We start from the raw sequence: 19,564 nt of genomic DNA on the forward strand, positions 1-19,564 counted from the left end.
CGTTCTTTCTTCTAATTTTGTGCACGTTGCTGCAGGTTACCCTGTTACAAACCAATCCAAATTTTAGACGTACTCACCAAACCGTTGCAACTATAACAATTTACGCGGCTCCTGCCAGGCAACAGGTGGTTGTATGCACCTTTTACTACTTCATCCTGGGAGCTTTATTTTATCATGGGTTATGCTAGCGGCTGTATGATTGGCGCAATCGACAGGTAAATGTAACTGCACATGCGCAACACATCACCGAACGTGTCATGGTCGTATTACTGATTGATAAATCAAAGGTTTTATATGCAACACGTAAGTTTAAGATCAAGCATCCTACCCTCACTGGACACTTTCATCCAGTGATTTTGAATGGGCTTGTGTCGTGACGTTGCACCTAAGAACCAAAGCTTGAGATTGTCCCAGAGTGTGGGGTATGAATCAGAATTGACTGGGGAGCAAGCATTTTTGTACGACGATTACGCTTAACGCACGGAGCAAAAGCAAGACAGGAGGAAAAATGATGCTTCTTAGCGCGCCCAGGTAACGTCACAAGCGCTCTTCATAAGTTACGCTTCCGGCATCTGCCGCGGTGGAATAACCTGCGCGCCAACCGTGACCCGCATTTCACTGCGCCGTCGCGAAAATAATTTGCGGCCGCTTTTACTTTGTCCATCAGGTACCGCTGCCCTCTCGTGCGCTGTCACACATACGAAGCTTTGCAGTTCGCGTTTGTTTTGTGACATATCTGGCTCCTCGGCTGAGCTTGCCGCAATAGATCATTTTCCTTCATATCTATGCTTGCTCAGTGGCATTATGTTATAACGCCAATACCCTTGTCTCATGCGTGTAGAAAACCGTCAATTTTATTGCTTCTTATACGTGGTTCGTATATCTGAAGGGGCGACCCGAAATGAAGTGGAGCTGTTCGTGTGAACACGATTTAGAGCAACCGCAAGAAAAATGGCGGAGTATTTAATTTAGGAGAACTATTCAAGCTGAAATATTTTTTTTGCAAGAAGCAAGCCCATCTAATTTAAATTTCAGCAGTTAGGGTATCGCACGTTTGTCCAAGTTATTTAAAATCCTTGTGGCCGTAACAAAACGAAAACGTAATTAGCAGACAATGTTTATCACCAATGAAAAACTAAAAGGCATGCATCAGCCATTCTCTTATAACCAAACACGTAATGTTGAACAATGTTTTGAACAGAGTAGCGTTGAATATCAGAATTTTATTGCTAATACTATTAAGGAGTTAATGCTTGCGAAAGAATACACAAAAAAATACATTGGCATTAAGTGCATTCACAGAGCATTCAGAGGAAAGAACGTTGTCTACATTTTACGGAGCGAAGTATAACTGCATGCTAAACTTAACAAAACCGAGAAGCATGGTATGCTTTAAAAGGTTAATTACATTTGCAAGGCATGTTTGTGCATCACCAACGGTATTTTGATCCGTACATCGTTGAAGATATACTGATAGTCGTACCAATGGCATTTCAAGCTGTGAAGGCTACATGTCGCGACAAGGTATACGTAGGAAAAAAACTTGGCTATCCTAGTTTAAAAATGATTTGGGGAACATTATTTGTAACGGCTGCAGAATAGGTCAAACTACGAAAAGGCCTAACGGTACAGTTAAAGCACATGTATTACCGAAATGTTTTCACAAAATCTGTTTCCAGTACAATAAAATTTATTTCTTTGAGGTGAAAATGTTTTTACCTTTATGTGGTTTTTTACGATATATAAGTTATTTTAGTGCGGGTGAAGAAATGCTGCCCTGCTAAGTATTGCGGCCCAGTGTTTGCTATCAATGGCGTGTACGCTTTTGCTCTTAACAGTTAGCTTGAGTTACTCAAGGAATCCCAAACGGAATTTATAAACGTATCGTGTAGCCATCAACCCTTTCTTTCTGTCAACAGGACTCAAATTACAAACCCCTGCCCGGGTCGCTTTTGGTGACGGTGTTGGCAATACCACGGACTCACTACTGACACTGTAACCGACCGTAGCTATTCGTTTTAAGGTAAAGTGCAGAAACCTCAAACGGTGACCGTCGGAGTCATGGGCAGGCTCCGGCGGATGGGCTCCTTGTATGTTTACCAGGCAGGGAGCTCTGGGACCTTTTGACCATCAGGGTAAAGTCAAAGAAGATAGTACCCCCATCGCCTGCTTTATTCTATGGCGCATGGTATTATCTAAACCCTTTCTTCCAAATGACGGGCCCCGAAAATGGCCTCCACCGAAGCAATCTTTAAAGCCCTACCCAACCTCGTTTTCAACAACCCTGACAACTCTCCTCACTTCCTAGTCATGCAGACTGCTGACAAACCCACCCCAATAACTTCGAAATCTGTGTTCCTGATCGCAAAGTTTATTGAAGGTATAGTTGAAAAGAACTATCACGCAAAAAAATTGCATCTGGTCACATTCTTCTTGAGGTAAGAACTAAACAATCTGCTAACCTTCTAAAACAGACAACATTGGTGGCTTACAGATTACTGTAGCATCTCTCCAAACCCTCAGCAGCTGTGAAGGTGTGCTCTCGGAAACTGAACTCAAATTAAACTGAGGCAGATATTCTTGAGGGCTTGCGCGAGCAAGGAGTGACTCATGTTAGACGTATCATAATGAGGCGCGACGGAAATGTCATCAAAACCAAACATATCATCTTGACTTTTGATGGTAGTATGCTCCCCAAATCTGTCAAAGTCGGGGTTCTCCATTGTCAGATAGGGGCGTACATCCCAAACCAGCAACAATGCTACAATGTCAAAGGTACAGGCACAGTATGAACAAGTGTCGAGGGCAAAACACATGGGCGAAACACTCGAAGCACGACCACTAGAAATATGAGCGCAATGAGACAAAATTTCTGTGTGTTAACTGTGAACCACACCACGCCGCGTACTCCCGTACTTAGAAAAAATTCAAAAATGAGAAAGAAATCATAAACCTCAAAGTGACCCACAACCTGTCGTACCCAGAAGCTCGGAAAATACATTCGATGCTTCCCTCAGGAAGTTACGCTGGCGCTGCTCAGCGGGGGTGCGGCGATGTCAGGTTTAGGTGGCAACCCAGTGCAGAAACGCTGACCTGGTCCCTCCCACTCACCCCGGTGGGCTGGCTTCTGCTGCCCAAAATATTGTACCACAGCCTGTGGAATGCACTGCGGCTGCGGTGGCAATAAACACCGTAGGTGGAAACGGCTTGCTTTCCATTCCCGCTGGGCTGTCGCCCTTGGGCACAGTGGGCAGCGAGGTGGGGAGACTTGCATCCACATGTACGCGCACAACACCACTACAGCCGCGATTGGCCCGCGCGGCAAACACGATGGCGCTCCCGGAGGTCCACGGCAAAAGGAGGTACATCCTGCATTTACTCGTTTGCCGTCAGATGAAGAGATGGATGTAACAACTACGCCAGCTCCGTCAGCTGTTCTTCAGCCAAACGAGTAGCGTGGCAGCATCGGCCGTGGGAAAAACCCAGCTTCACGCATAACTGGCCCTAACGCAGGCTCAGTAACAAAGATAATTCCACCCGTCTGCAACACACAGATACACGCTGTACTCCCTCTTTAAACACTTATGGTAGTACAATACAATACACAATGAAACTGCAGAGGCTTAATGAAAAACTTGGATTACATATACGAAATTCTTCATAAAAACAATCATCCATTTTTTGTCTTCAGGAGACACACTTACACTCAAAAAAAAACTTTCCGAAGCGCTAATCAGTGTTATGGAAAGATAGGGACGACTGTTGGCACTCCTCTGGTGGTGTAGCTGTAGTTATACAGCAGCTATTCTCTGTCAATTTGTTCCTTTGACCACAACTCTCGAAGGAGTTGCTGTACGTGCAATAAATCGCCGACAAGATATTAACGATAGCTTCGATATATATTCCTCCTGACTTTCGGCTTTGTAGTCCAGAATTTGACACCCTAATTAACCAGCTGTCGGACCCATTATATGTTGGGCGACTTTATTGCCCACAGTAAACTGTGGAGATCTGAACTCGAAGATGACCTGGGCTGTTTAATTGAAAGCTTCTTACTGTCATCTGGTGCGTGTATAATATTTTAAAAGAAACCAATATACTACAGCACAACGCATAACACCTACTCACACATCATCGATTTAGGAATACGTTCATTCATTCTCTTTCCTTAGTTCGACTGCGATGTGGACTCCAACCCTTCTGGAAGTGAGCACTTCCCTGTCCCTCTTAAGTGTCTAGATGCACTCTCTGACAGTTCCATTTACCATAAAAGGCTTAAAGAAACCCTTGCAGACTGGGCGGCTTTTAGCAAAGGGTCACAGCTCTCCTACACATTCATAAACCACTTGCAGGTCGAAGACGCTTGTAGAATTGTTACCGCCAACATTATAGAGGCTGCCACTTGAATTTTATTTCAAATTTCTTTTATTTTACTCTTTACTTTTTTTTCTAATTGTACACCAACCAACCAGAGGCTTCTTTGTTTTAGATTTAGTTTTAACCACTGCACCTGAAACCATAGGCCCGGTGTCTTTCCTTAGTGGATTCAGCGACCACAAACTAATTTAATTCACCGTCGAAACTCCAACTCCAGTAACGGGATTCAGTAATAAAAAAATTCCGATTACAGCAGAGGCAATTACGATGGCATGAATGCTGATTTGGATATCTTTCTTAATAAAGTATTTTTGCCCACATTTAATGCCCGCACTGTGGAATCCAACCGGCTCCTTTTTAAGAACATATTGCAAACGTTATTTGATAAATACGTACATTTAATTACTATTAGTAACCATAAAACTAACCCATAGTTTCAGAAAAATCTTCGAACATTGAAAAATAAAAGAAACGATTGTACACAAACGCAAAAAAAACCTTGCACATCTTCATCGAAAAAATACACCGACTTCCTGAAAGTATATAAGCTCGAGTTGGGAAGCGCAAAAAACAAGTACTTTACACCGAGTCTCCCAGCAATTTTCAAACACAAACCTAGATAATATTGGCGAACAATTTCTGCTTGTGCTGATGACAATAAAATCTGCTTGTTTGACGACAACAACATTCCCTTCTCTGATGAACAGTCCGCATCCGCATTCAATTTGTTTTTCACGTCTATTTTCACCAAGGAAGATCATTCCAATGTGCCCATGGTAACTGACATTGATTACCCTTATATGGAAGAAATATAAATCACCCCTGAAGGCATCGCTTCTCTCATTATTAATCTAAAAGTGTACACTTCTAGTTGCATTGATAATATCAACACTAAGATTCTAAAAAACAATGTACACGTCTTAGGCAAATATTAATCCATATTTTCAAGCAGTCTTTATTTCAGGCCAGATACCAACAGATTGGAAAATAGCTAAAGTCATTCCCATATTCAAAGATGGTAATAGAACCTCACGAGAGACCCATCCACCCATTTTAATAACATGCATTTGCTGCAAGTTACTTGAGCACATCATCGCGTCCAATATTTTCAGACACCTCGAAAAAAACAAGTAAAAAAATCAGCAAGGCTTCAGAAAAGATTTGTCTTGTAACACCCAGTTGCTTGAATTTTCTCCCGAATTACATTTCAACCTAAATAATAACCAACAATCAACTGCATATTCCTCGACTTTTCCAAGGCATTTGATCGTGTAGCTCATTGTCGCCTTATTTCCAAATTATCAGCTCTCCCCATTGATTCTGTAACTTATGGCGGTTGGATAACTTCTTGTCGCTTCGCCAACAGTTTACCATCGTTAACGATTCTTCTTCAACAATAACTGACGTCACATCTGGGGTACCTCATGGGAGTGTTCTTGGGCCATTACAGTTTTTATTTATATTAACGACTTGCCAAATAACATTTCATCATGCGTTCGCCTTTTCGCGGACGACTGCATCATTCATCGCGTCATCAACATTGGCCAGGATCACATTATATTGCAAAAAGGCCTCGACCAAATTTATTCCTGGTGCAGAACTAGGCAAATGATCCTAAATTCAACAAAGCGCAAAATAATCTCTTTATCGCGTAAGCATGCTCACTCTGATTTCCCTTACTGTATAAATAACGCAGCAATATCTCGAGCCACTACCTACGAATATCTTGGTGTCAATTTCACTTCCACTCTTTTGTGGTCCACTCACATTACTTCAATCTGCGCGAAAGCAAGTAAAACCTTAGGATACCTTCGGGGTAACCTGCAAACAGCACCAACAGCCATGCAAAAATTGTCCTACTGCACATTCTTCCGCCCGCAGCTAGAATTCGCATCATCTGTATGGTCACCTCATCAAAATTACTTAGTTAATCTGCTCGAATCCATCCAAAACATAGCCGCTCATTTTATTTCTCGCAACTATAATCGCAATTCCAGTATCACACAGATAAAACATGACATTCCATTAAAACCATTACAAATTCGTCGCGTAGTCACTGTCCTTTGTCTGTTTCACAAATACGTTCATAGTGATAACCTATCCCCACTCCCCCTCGAACCCCCTTCCCGCATGTCGTCACGCTTACACAATTATTTCAGCTTTAAGCGTATCTATGGAAACACACTTTTATTGAATTCATCAGCTCTACCTTGTGCCATATCGCATTGGAATGATCTTCCTGACTCTATCACTTCTATATCAAACCTTGACAGATTTTATGAACAACTAAATCAGCATTTTTCCTAATATATTTGTTTCATATTTTCGCTTCCAACATACCTAATAACGATACCTTTGCATCTTTGTTTGTTCCTTTTTTGTATTTTGATCTTTGTTGAATGCTTACAGTTTTCAGGGTATTTTTTCTTAATATATGTGTAATGATGTTCTGATATTCTTGAGTATATTTTATTTTCCCGTGTGTTGGCTAATGACCTCAAGTGCCTTTTCTTTGTGTAGCCTCCCTCGCCCCATGCTCCACCTGGAGCCTGTAAGGTTTTTTCTAAATAAAATAAAAAAGAGTTCAATCCCTCAAACCTCCGGGTCTCCTCAAAATCCCAAAAAACCCTGGTGGAATGAGGAGTGTCGAAACGCACGCAAAGCATAAAAGAAGGCCTGGGGTAACCTCCAATGCTGCCCAACGGCACAGAATCATTATGCGTTCAAGCGTACCAAGGCAGTTGGAAGGCGTATTCGCCGAGAAGCCAAAACCAAACGCTGGAGAACGTTTCTGGGCCCTATTAACTCTTAAACCGACACAACTTAGCACCACTGGTAACACAATAGAAGACCAGGCAAACACACAAGCTAAACACTTTGAACTTATATCAAGCTCTTTACATTAAAAAGACAGATTTATGAGGTACAAAACGTCTGCGTAGCGCAAATCCATTAGGGGCATCAAAAAATCATCACAAGAGTCTTACAAGTGCCCATTTTCAATCCACGAGCTTCAAGTTGTCTTGGCGACTTCAGCACCTTCACGAACACACCCTCGAAACACTCCTCTACTTGTTTAGCAAGATATCGAGTGCAGAATTTCTTCCACGGGCTTGGAAAAAGGCAATTGTGGTGCCACTGAATAAAGAATGGAAAGATGCCTCTTCTCCTTCTAGCTATCGGCCAATAGCACTTACGAGTAATTCCAGTAAACTGTTCCAGATGATCGTCAATAGAAGGCTCATGTACTTTTTAGAATACCATGGTATTCTAGATAGCTGCCAGGCAGGTTTCTGTTCAGGAAGATCTACAACCGACCAGCTTGTGGCATTGCAATCGTACGTTAAAGATGCTTTCGTCAACAGGCAGCACTGTATGTCTATTTTCTTCGACTTGCGGAAGGCGTGCGATACTGCATGGCGCTATCGCATCGTGCGTGACCTCAAAGCTTACGGTATATCTGGAAATAAGCTAAATAGTATAGAAAACTACCAATCTGAGTGAGCTTTTCGGGTAAGGGTCGGAGCATCACTTTATAGAATCACATTCAAGAAAATGGGGTCCCGCAGGGTGGAGTACTGAGTTGTAAACTTTTTATGGTCAAAATGAACTCACTGAAAAAGGCACTGCCACCCGCAGTTTTCTACTCAGTGTACGTTGATGATACTCAAATCAGATATAGGTCTTGTAATCCATCAATCTGCAATGGCAGTTACAACTTAGTGCTTATAAACTTAAAAAGTGGGCTGATGGAAATGGTTTTCAGAATAATCTTGAAAAGAGCACATGTGTACAGCTTTCTCCAAAGCGTGGAGTCTGGCCTGACCCTGAAGTACATATAATAATGTTGTGCTTCCCGTCACAAATGAACACAAATTTCTGGGTATTCTGCTGGACAAAAGGCTCACACTTATCCCCCCAATTAAGAACTCAAACTATGAACATTAATAAAACACTGTGCAACCAATCATATGATGCAGAGAAGACATCCCAGGCGGCACAGAAAGTGTCCCGAGACCGGCCCGTCTATGCCCGATTTCTAGCATGTGCGGCCAGCATCCACGTACTGGCAGCCACTGATCATACTATGAACGGCCAACATTCGGCAACCAGCGCTTCGGTATTTCTTTGGCCGCCCCTGATCAGACGCAAAACGGTTGCTACTTGGCTGCCAGATATTGAGTTCACTTTCGGCTGCGTAGTTGAGAAAGAGAACAGCCGAAGTACCGCTTTAGTGCATCCGTTTTTCCTTTGAGAAGCGGTGTTCAGCCGAAGCACGTCATGCCATAAGCCACAAAATATCCGTATTCTTGTGGGAGTTGGTCTCCGAATGGAGACCGGCTGGAGTGCGGCTGCATTGCATTCGCTCTTTCAACTGTAGACCGCGCGTCCAGCGGTGGAATATTTGTTTTCTTTGGGTAACCGGTGTTATACTGGAGACCTGCGGACGCACGGCCACAGAATGTACATTTTACATTCGGTTAGCGGTCCTCGGTGGAATTACGGCAAGCGAACGACCGCATACGTTTTGGCAACCTGTGTTCAAGGAAATTGGCCTAAGTAAGGTCTCAGGTTATATGTCATTCTTTCGGTAAGTGGTGTACAGCCGAACAACGACACGGGTCTGTGCGCGGAGAATCCTTGCACAGACGTGTTTGGAAGGAGACCTACCGGTGTAGGACCAGTTTTTTCCTGGGTGAAGAAAGAGCCGTTAGAGAGCCGAATGACGAAGACACGTTTTTTATCCGCTTGGTGTTTCTCCGTTTTATATGAACGAAGTTCGTTTGTCAAACACTGATGAGTGTTCTAGGTGAACGGGCAAGGTGCAAGGACTTACCAGGGATCATTTTAGGCCATTGGAATACCATTTATTGCCACAAAAAGACTGTGCCACACCGACGGGTGAGCTAAGCCTCGCCAGTCATAGCCGCTACCACGCCTCGCCCGCCGGCTTTGTCGACGCATCTACTCGAGGCTATTCGCCCCAAAGAAATGGCGACCATTGGAGACATCGACCTGGCAGAGATGTTCTACCCGAGGTGGCGGTGGTTCACAAAAATAAGTGGCCTTAAAGGGCGTCGAGGATGCGGCCGCCACGCAGGAGCTCAACCGGCGCCATGTCAAGGACTCCTTACCACAGAAAGGCAAGAGCGCGCAAAAGCGCAAGTTTGCAGGTAAATGCAGAGCATTTCTTTAACTCACGATGTCACCCGGCGTTGTCGGCGTTGGCGTGCCTCGGCGTCCGCAACAGCAGTTCCAGGTGCGCCCTCTCCCCCACTCCTCTTCTCCCGCATCATGCTACCCTCCTCGCTCTCAACAACAGGTCCGCACCCCTCCCCCTACACTATATAAAAATATAATACTTACCGGCGCCTGGTTTCGATCCAACGACCCTGCTGGCAGAACGCAAGGTACATGGTGCTCTACTCACTGCGCCAAAAAGCCGACACAGTATGGAAGGCTACGAACGCGCCTTATATCCTTGACTCATTCAAACTACGTCAAGAAGCTGCTGATACAACGCATTCACTACCTGTGGGCGGAACGCGAGGTACATGGTGCTCTTCCCACTGCGCCACAAAACCGACACAGAATGAAAGGCTACAAACGCGCCTTATACCCTTGACTCATTCAAAATACATCAAGAAGCTGCTGATACAACCCATTCACTACCACCAACTCCCAAACACTAAACGTTAACGCAATACACCCACCCCCATGTGACGCATTTACTCGAGTCCCCCTCGCGAGGAGATGGGCCCTTTTTTCTTATAATAATACTGCGAAAAACAATGTTGCAATATTGTATTGGTGATAAACGTAGAAGGGCCTAAGCTCATACACATGTTAGGCTAAACTTCGTACCCTTCTTCATGAGATTTTATGACTGTCTATTGAGAAACACGTGTTATTTTAAATTTGCCATAACAAGAGAACCTTGTGAATGACGAAGCCTGGAAGTTAATTTAGTTGCGGTGTTTGAAGGTGAGCTTAGCTCAGCTCCGGAAATGACTAATGTGTTTAAACATATTCGCCAGCATCTAGAAAACACGGATTTCGTTGGGTTTTTCTTCCTCAACGCAGCTTGTTGAGTTCACGCACGATTTGGCTCTAGCAACAGATAAGCTTAAAGTAGTTGACTGTATTTTCTTTTACGGCAAAAAAAGCATTTGGAGGTGTTCCATATCAGCTTCTTGTTAGTACATTGCGGGCTATAAACTGAATGAATCGGTTGTTGCATGGACAGCCAAATATATCCCTCTAAGACAGCAGACGGTCACTCTCAATGGTTGTTCGTCCAGATATGTTCTCTTGACCTCACGAATTCCCCAAGGGTCAGTTGCGGACCCTCTTTGGTTTTTGTTATATAGACATGCATTACTATTTGCATTACTGTGTGGTTTAAAGGACTATCGCGAATGAACGCGATTCCGAATACCTGCCGCATGATTCGGATTAATAACTTCATCGTGTGCTGATTCAGAAAAGTAGGTAAATGTTAAAAAGTGCGTTAACGTCACCTTCACAAGAAAACCTTCATTCCAATCGAATACGTATACCATAAATAACACTGGTTTAAGAACGGCCGGGGAATATAACTAACTAGGAGTTTATTTACCGAGAGGTTAGAGGATAAATAGGCACGCTCATAACAAAAGCTACGGCTGCAGGTGTTTTTGGTTTTCTGAGGTAATATTTCAGCAAACCTCCATGTACCTTAAAAGAAAAACCGTAGTTTACTCATAAGCACTCATTCTTGGAGTACGCATGTGTTTTCTGTGATCCCTATACCAAACAGCTCGTTGATACGATCGAAAACATACAAAATAGGACAGGGCGATTCGTATTAGGTAATTGTCACTGCAAACGTAGCACGAGGGAAATTAAATGTAAACTTGAATGGTAAGTTGGAAAAGATCAGAGACGAAACCTCAGCTTGAATTTTTTTCTTAAGATCTATCATTCGAAAACTGGAATAGACGTGAAGTATATCCAAGCGGCATTCTACATTTCCCAAAGTGGGACCACAATCTTAAAGCAAATTATTAACTTTCCTTTAAAAGAGACGCCTTGGACGATTCATTTTATTTTAAATCGATACTACAGTGTAAATATCTTCCACGTATGATTGTACCAACTGTTTATAATGACGATTTTCAAAGCGCTCTGTGGAAATATTTCGTTATTTGGTCTCATATTTGATGTTTACTGTTTTGTATATCCCTGCTGTTATGAATGCAAAGGCAAGCAGGTATAAAATAAATAAAATTGTAAACAAATAAAAATAAATAAATAAATAAATAAACGAATAAATAAAAATACACTTGCAGACCTGTAAGTTCACCTCCGAAAGGTTGGGAACCTTACGCATTCAAACTTGACCAATAAAATTTTCATTGTTTTATTCCTTTCAGTATACAAGTTTTGCTGCATGAATACTACCATTGCTATGTTATTGGTTTTAAACAAATTATGAAACCCTAGTCTTAAGCGTTTCATTGCTTGAACACAGAGGTATACAACTGCAGCCATCATAAGGAAGGCGTCATTCCTAACGCGTCTAGAATTTTTTTACCGTCGTACCACATTAAAGGAAAATTAGGTTCTTTTGGGCTAATAAGTGGTGTGCACGTAACTCATAAAAATAAGATAAAATGTATTGAAAATGAAAGCTCTTGTTCGATCTCTCCTAGGATGAGCCCTGTGAAAGATCATCAGCAAAGTTAATCGAGTAGAAAATTGCTTTGCAAGAAAAATGGGCAAATACTGGACATACTTTTTGCGCGAAGGAAATTATATTGAAGGCTCTTCATTTTTTGTGGAGTACCAAAACGCTTCGTAAAGGCATTCGCGCCGGTTTTGTATACAACCAAACTGGTCAAGCAACTGTTGTAAAAATAGTTTATTTATTCACAGCATGAAAGTGCTCAGGAAGATTGTCCTAAATGAAATTGGCTAAAAAGAGCACTTTCATCTTTGTGAAAATCAACAGCCTCCCACCCACCGCCTTACCAGTTTGTTGCAGGTAAGCCGCCCCCCAGAAGATACCAGGACATCCACTATATATATATATTCCAGCTCTAAAAAGAACACAATATTTTCTGTATTGGACAGTAAAAGAAGCACAACAATTAGAGGAACGACGATTTGTGAGCTACGTTTAATAAATAAATTTTGGTGTCAACTGACGCTGCTAATTAGCACGGTTGCGCTTAAGGCTGGACGGCTGTTGGTTGCGCGTGAGCTCATTTTGATGTGGCTGCATTGGACCCAAAATGCTAGATTTGTGCTGCTGCACAGCGCGACTGAGTCATCTGCTTGCGCGACATGCAGTGACCGGCCTCAGGACAGTTAAGGTACTGTGGCTGAACTCCAATGCTCGTACCACGGCCGTATTTCCGGCAGCTTTAGTCCGGCTAGAGTCCGACGACCGCATCTCGGCTGTCCTCCGGTGGCCGTACTTCGGCCGTACACAGGTGGCCTTGAAATGGCCGGAGCCGTACGGCTGGAATATGGCCGTATAAATGTAAGCCGGTCGACTGGCCGACGGACACTGGCCGTTGGACATCCATGGGAGTGCGCCCGTATACGGCCAAAAGACCCACATTTGGACACGTGCCGAACGTGGCGGACGGAAAAAGGCCGGAAAGAAAATCACTGGACAAAGTACGCCGGCTTGAGTGAGGCCGGGTAGTGCTGTGCTGCCTGGGACGCTTGCTCCGTCTTTTCAATAGTTTAGTGCGATCGCGCATAGAATACGCCAGCGTGGTGTATGGTTCTGCTTCGAAAGCAGCTCTAACAGTGGTCGACTGCTCCGCCTTGCTTATGGAGATTTGCGGACAAGCCCTATAGAAATCCTGTATGTTAAAACTGACCAGTGGTGCTTAGAGTACCAACGCACATACGGGGCGCTTTTGTACTGCGTCAGAGCGACGTCGATGAGGCATTATCCGTTCAACGCTACTATTCAAAACACATCATCTGAAAGGTTGTTTTTGATCCGTCTGTCACTCCGTCTTTGTTTTTGAGAGCAGAGGCAGAGGACCATGGTGTCACCTGGAACGACACCTACAAAACAAATATCGCCGAGTTTATTGCACCTTGCAATCTGCTCCCTGTCATCTATGACGTGTCTTTCAAAAAAATTGACAAAAGACACGCTCCCAAGGAACATATTTTGCAACTCTTTCTACACTTGCAATACAAGTACCCATACACTGCTTTTTAAACGGGTGCCTCAAAGTCTTCCACTGCAGTGGAATGCGGGGCACATGGTCCCTAGTTTTCCAGCACATGAACGCTAAACAGGAAGACAAGTATATTTACGGCAGGGGCGCATGCTATTTTAATAACTCTTGAGTGCAAAACACAAACAAAAACACAACAATACTGTATATCCACAGAATCTTTAATTGTGGTAGCAGCGTTAAATCAGGCAAAAAAATTACATATGCGATATTGAACAAGGTCTTCAAAAAATAATGTCAGCGTATGCTTTAAAACAGACCATAATAGTGTGCTGGGTGCCTAGACACTGCGGAATTCATGGCAATGAGCTCGCTGACCAGAGCGCCGCCGCAGCAGCACTCGGCTGTGAAATCGATGTCCCTCAGCTGTCCTATCTTGTCATAAAACCGCTCATTCTTAAGGCACTACGAAAACGCTGGCAGCAACACTGGGACACACCGCCAGAAAACAAACTCCACACTTAAAAGCCCAAATTGGCAGCTACTACACAGAAAAACAGAAGTGTACATGTGCAGACTACGCATAGGTCATACATATGCCACTCATTCCCATCTTTTAAATGGATCCCCACCGCCAAGCCGCAACAGTTGTGGACATTGTCTGTCAGTATTGTATGGTCTTGTTTAGTGTCCGCACTTCGACAGTGCGAGATAGAAGCATTTCCTAGAACTGTACACTCAAATGATTCCACTTCATCCATCGTTGTTTTTAGGCAATAAACCCGTCACTCCTCATAAACGTCTATTTGCCTGCCTTGGAGATATTAAATTTTTCTAAGGCATCTCATAACACATATGATAACAAAGCCCATCAGTGGGGTAGCTTTGATTGAACATTCATTCTTTACCCTAACGTCATAATCATCTGGCTCACTCCAGAGCTTGTTTTTAAGTAAGGGGCTCTATACACCTCGAAGGTAACCTATCACACTTCTATTTTAAGCAAACGTTTACACCGGAAACGACCCAACCATTGTGTTGGCGCTCTTTGGCCTCCGTTGCCCTTTCCAGAAAACGAACAAATGTCATCATCAAATTACAAAGTAATCGCAGGCTTCTTTGGTCTCTTAAACTTTAGTTGCCAGTAAGTCACGCTCGAAAAAAAAGGATAGTTTAAATCGCCGGTTTTTGTTTGTGTGATTTCGAAAGCTGAGGATTCATTCTTGCTGGCAGCATCCCAGCGCCGTTGCGGCTTCAGACCAACTTGCCTCCTAAGGCAAGGCTCAAGTGTTAAATTTACAGGAAAAGATTACCGGCTGCATCCCACCACTATTGTAAATATAAAAAAATGACGCCACCTACACGTAGGGGAACCCAAAGTAGTATGCAAAGCAGTCATGGGGTCGATTGAAGTGCCCTATAGCTTTCAGTTCGTCATTTCCGTTAGGTAGAGGTGCGTAGCCACCCTTATATTTACAGTTTGGTTTCCATAATAACCACCTTACTTTCCACTTACCGGGACTACGAAATGGGAAATTGCGTTGAGCCCATGGCTGTTTCGCATACTACAGAGGGTTCGCCTACAGGAAGATGGTGTAATTTTGTTAGATGTGACGGGGCTATGTCCCTCCCTTGTCGTTGTTGCGCCGTCCACACACCAACTGTGCATGCTCGGCTTGCTGAACGCCCGGTAGTGTCTTACCCTTTAATGGCTCGTGGAGCTACAGTGTTACCAGCGGTGTCTTCCTGGGCCGGCCCGAGATGAGCCGAGCATGCGCAGTGGGGGTGTGGGCGGCGCCAAAACAAGGGAGGGACATAGCCCCGACCATGAGATGCTGGAGCGGCAGTGTTGCCGGTGTCTTCTTTGGCCGGCACAAGACGAGCACGCTTCCCCTTAAAGGGCTCCTGGAACGGCAGTGTTGCCAGTGTCTTCCTGGGCCGGTGGATGGACGGACACCGGACGACGGACGACGGAGCCGAGAGCGAGAGATGCTTTGCATCTAACTTCAAGGGCTCGGAATTGCTCACATTGAGTTTTGTATGCAAAACCATTACTGCCTAGTGAACGGAGCTCATTTTCGGCCTAATTATTTAGGATGTACGACTGCTTCTACCTTTGCGGCAAAATGTGCTCATGCGCTTTGTGATTGAATTACCATGTTGTAAATCTTAGCGGTTCACATTTTTAGAAGTCTATACCCCCGTCGTTGGGAATGTGTTACTTGAATGTGTGTTCGTTTTTAAGCCACACCACGGTGTATTTTGATGCCTTTCTTACAGCGAAGTTTGCACATGGACGCAAGGGATAACTAGACACACATGAGAGCTGGGACCAACACTTTATCAAATGAAATACCCCACATATATATATGCGCGCCCTACCCACGACATACTGCTTGTTTACCAGCGGGGCGTGCGTAGGAAGTTTAATTCCTTCTTTGCCAGAGCTACGGACGGTGTCATTCACATGCCAGTGCCAACCTGTTAATCAGTTTAGCCTCTATGATCTCTCGTGCGATGTGGTCAGAGCAGTTTTACCAACTCTGTTTGTTCAAAGGCAGTAACATGTCTGCGCGCGGAGCTGTGCTGGGCAAAAAACCGATCGCTCACGTTTTTTTGGGGTGCGTTATTGACATCGGCTGCATGTTCTCTTAACCTATCATCTAAACATCTTCCGGTCTGCCCAACATAAACTTTTTTTGCAACGAAGCCGAATTTTATGGAGAACCACTTCTACGCATTCAACATAGGCCGTCCCGTGCCTATGCGGGGGTAACAAAAGTATGCGTGAGGATTTAACTGCTGTCTCTCTAATTTACAGATTAGTTTACGTGTTCGCAGTAACTCGTTTTTATTTTGCCACCAACATTGCCTAGGCTGTTACTGGAATTTTTTTGCCTACACAAATAATGATGAATCATGCGATACACTTTCTATTGTACCGAATTACTGTCCTACATCGTCTCTAACCTGATGTGTTTTTTGAGATATTGCATACAGTCTGGGATAGTGCTAGGCCTATGGTAGGATTATTTCGCGCGAAACTGTACGCGTCAAACGTGGTTTGCTTGAGCAAACACTAATGAATCCTACTCAAAACCATCATCCCGATTCTGCCCTCGAAGCAGCAGTCAGGTTTATTAAAGAGCATGGAGGCTCGCCTCAGAACCAGTGCAAAGCGGAATCCCAAATAATATAAAACAAACAAGAAAAATAAATATGCACCGCGTTTAAGCTCTTTTTGCATAATAGGATGACGGGGGGTACAAAAACACAGTACCCTGCATGTGCTGCCTTTCAGATTAAGAAGGAATGTGGGGCAACTGAGAATGTTATACTTGATCTGCTAAAAAAAGAACAGCGCTCCACTGGTTTGATAAACAAAGTAAAAAACAAACAATAATAGGACACTGGAGTGATGCGTAAACATTGCGGGAATAATAGCGCAAACTAGAGCCCGGTGTCTATAGGCAATGTTTCGACCACTGTGAGCGCAATTACGCGAATTCATTTAGTAGAAACATCACTTTGAAGATGCTGTCCCCCTCTCTGCATCCCCGCCCATTTTCTGTGGTGTTTTGTGTGACGTCAGGAGGAAATGACTTGGCTTGACTGCGCTACTGCAGGGCTGACTGACCTTCCGACAGAGTCAGTCGGCCCAGCGTTTAGTACGCCGGCTGTCGACGGGTCGTCGCAGTTCATTCGTTCAGTTGAAAGAAAGCCAAGACAAGTTTGTGAAAGAAAGAATGTGCGTTTCTTTAGTTTGTTAGTTTATAGACTGCATCAAGCTCAAAGTCAAGGTCACTCCACACAAGCGCTGCTCAAGCCCGCAGTCGATGCTTCGCTGACTGGTATGCTAGTAGGAAATTCTAAGGGCACTTGAAGGCGGGAGAAGAGTCAGCGAAGTCAATATAGGTACTAAGGAAATAATATCAACTGATACTTTTGCCGTACAGAGTAAAACTAGGGAGCAAAAAACACTTTTTCGCGCGGGATGAACAAGAACAGCGTTCAGGAGCATGACTACGCATCCTGGAACGCTTTTCAGCCTCAGAAATGCAATTTCTAAACGTGAGATATTGTGGAAGTTTGCGGGACGCTCTACTGCACGAGTGCGATACAATAAATAGTCACCTAAGCTGCATGAAATACTAAAACTAAATAAAAGTGTACACTGCTTATACATTATTTACTTTATATTTTCATCTTCGGCAGAGCTTGTCCGTGGCCGAGTGGTCTGGAGCGCTAGGCATGGTACTTTGCAAATTGCAATTTCTAATCCCTGAAAGTACATCCTTTTTTTGTTGATTTTTTTTCGTTTTTGGCTGATGTTTTCTGTACTGAGTTTGCCATTTTTGGGCAGTAACGTTCACTGCTCCACGAACGAGTTCGCAGAACGCGCACACAGACTCACGCGCTAGCCAGTTCTCGTTGGCGTGCTCTTGCCATAAGCACCGACTGCCTGCGGGAAGCGGGCACAGGCCAGAATCAGCCGATCCTTGGCCTGGTGCGAAAACCTTTTTTACAATACAGGCAAGTGTGACTCAAACTCCAAATATACAGGACACGTTTGTGGCATTTGAGCGTCTGCAGTGACCCGGAGGGCTTTGATCTACTGCGTAGGTCCCGGCTAGGGATTGCTACGATTCCAAGCCGTTCTGTGAGGCTTATCTTATCTTACGCATTTTACAGCAAAAAACATCGCAGAAGCGCGGTATGACAAATAATGAGATAGCGGGAATGCCTGTCTAACCATAACGTCAGATGTCAAGCATGTTGTTTTACATAACCGAAACCAAAACTTTTTGAATGCTAATCTTGCAAATCGTCCAATCACTGTGCACCTCCTTCCGACGTCCTATCGTTTAGTTGGTGCGGCCGCCGGAGACGGCACGTGGTACTTTTTCTTCTTTTGGGCATCATAAAATAAAACTGACTTATCAACAGGATAAACGGTTAAAAGTGGGTAATTTGAGCCAGTGTACGCAGTGAAAGGAAAAACAGAAGCTTGATAAATTCACTTCAGTGTTCCTCTAAATATATGATTATGCTGTAATTCAGAACCTAAACTATAATGAGGACCATGAATGCTTTCGTCACAGATGAGAAGCTTACGAACTCGACTGAAGCAGATGGTACAGCACTTGGTTGGCGGGCACCAAACTAAAAAAACCGCTACGCCTTCTTCCTTTCTCTTCCCATCACTCGGGATGAATGTGGAGTCAACTGAACACAGCACATCTCAAACAAGGGTGTTTTTTGTGTGCACCGCATGGAAACTGCACTGATAACAATTGCTTTGGAGCACCCTGTCGGCCATAGAAGCGGGCGAACACAACCCACGGCTTTCAAAATGCGGAGAGACACAACTCTCTTCATTTTGTAAGCTTAAAAACAAAATTTAACACAAACGAAGGCTGCACACTATAGCAAAACACCATATGTAGAGATTTTTTCAAGACCGCTGAGAATGGAATTTTTCCATTTCTAATCGGTATTAAAAGCCCATTTTATATGAATACCAGTCGACGACACTAGACAAACTTTCTTACCAGAGACACTCTTTTTCGGCAAGTAAAATGCAAAGATTTGCCAGTTAGGCGCCGCACTTAAAAGCACAAAATATGACCAACATAAACAAGTTTTCAACCGCAGCCTTTTTTAAGGGAGGAGTAGTTTGCCAAAAATTACGAATATGCTTCTTAAACCAATCTCCAACTAATGGGAAACCAAGCACATTACGATTGAGTCTGGGTAAGTGCCGGAGGGCGTCACAATTTAACAACCAGGTGTTTATTTTCTTTTGATCATAAAACCCGATTGAGCAGAAACAAAAAGGACTCGCTACTGTGCCACTGCTGCTTGCAGCAGAAAGCAAGTTCTTTCCGTTAGAGGAATTGCTCAGCGAACATTTAGGGCAAAAAAAACGGTTTGCCTAGTTTCTTTTTGTTGCGTTCCGTTGCCACAATATTGAATGTTTACCCAGATAGATGTTTCAA

Source organism: Haemaphysalis longicornis, unplaced genomic scaffold (genome assembly GCF_048455015.1).
Source record: "Haemaphysalis longicornis isolate Haplotype H1 unplaced genomic scaffold, Haemaphysalis longicornis Haplotype H1 scaffold_10, whole genome shotgun sequence".
NCBI classification, from domain to species: Eukaryota; Metazoa; Arthropoda; class Arachnida; order Ixodida; family Ixodidae; genus Haemaphysalis; species Haemaphysalis longicornis.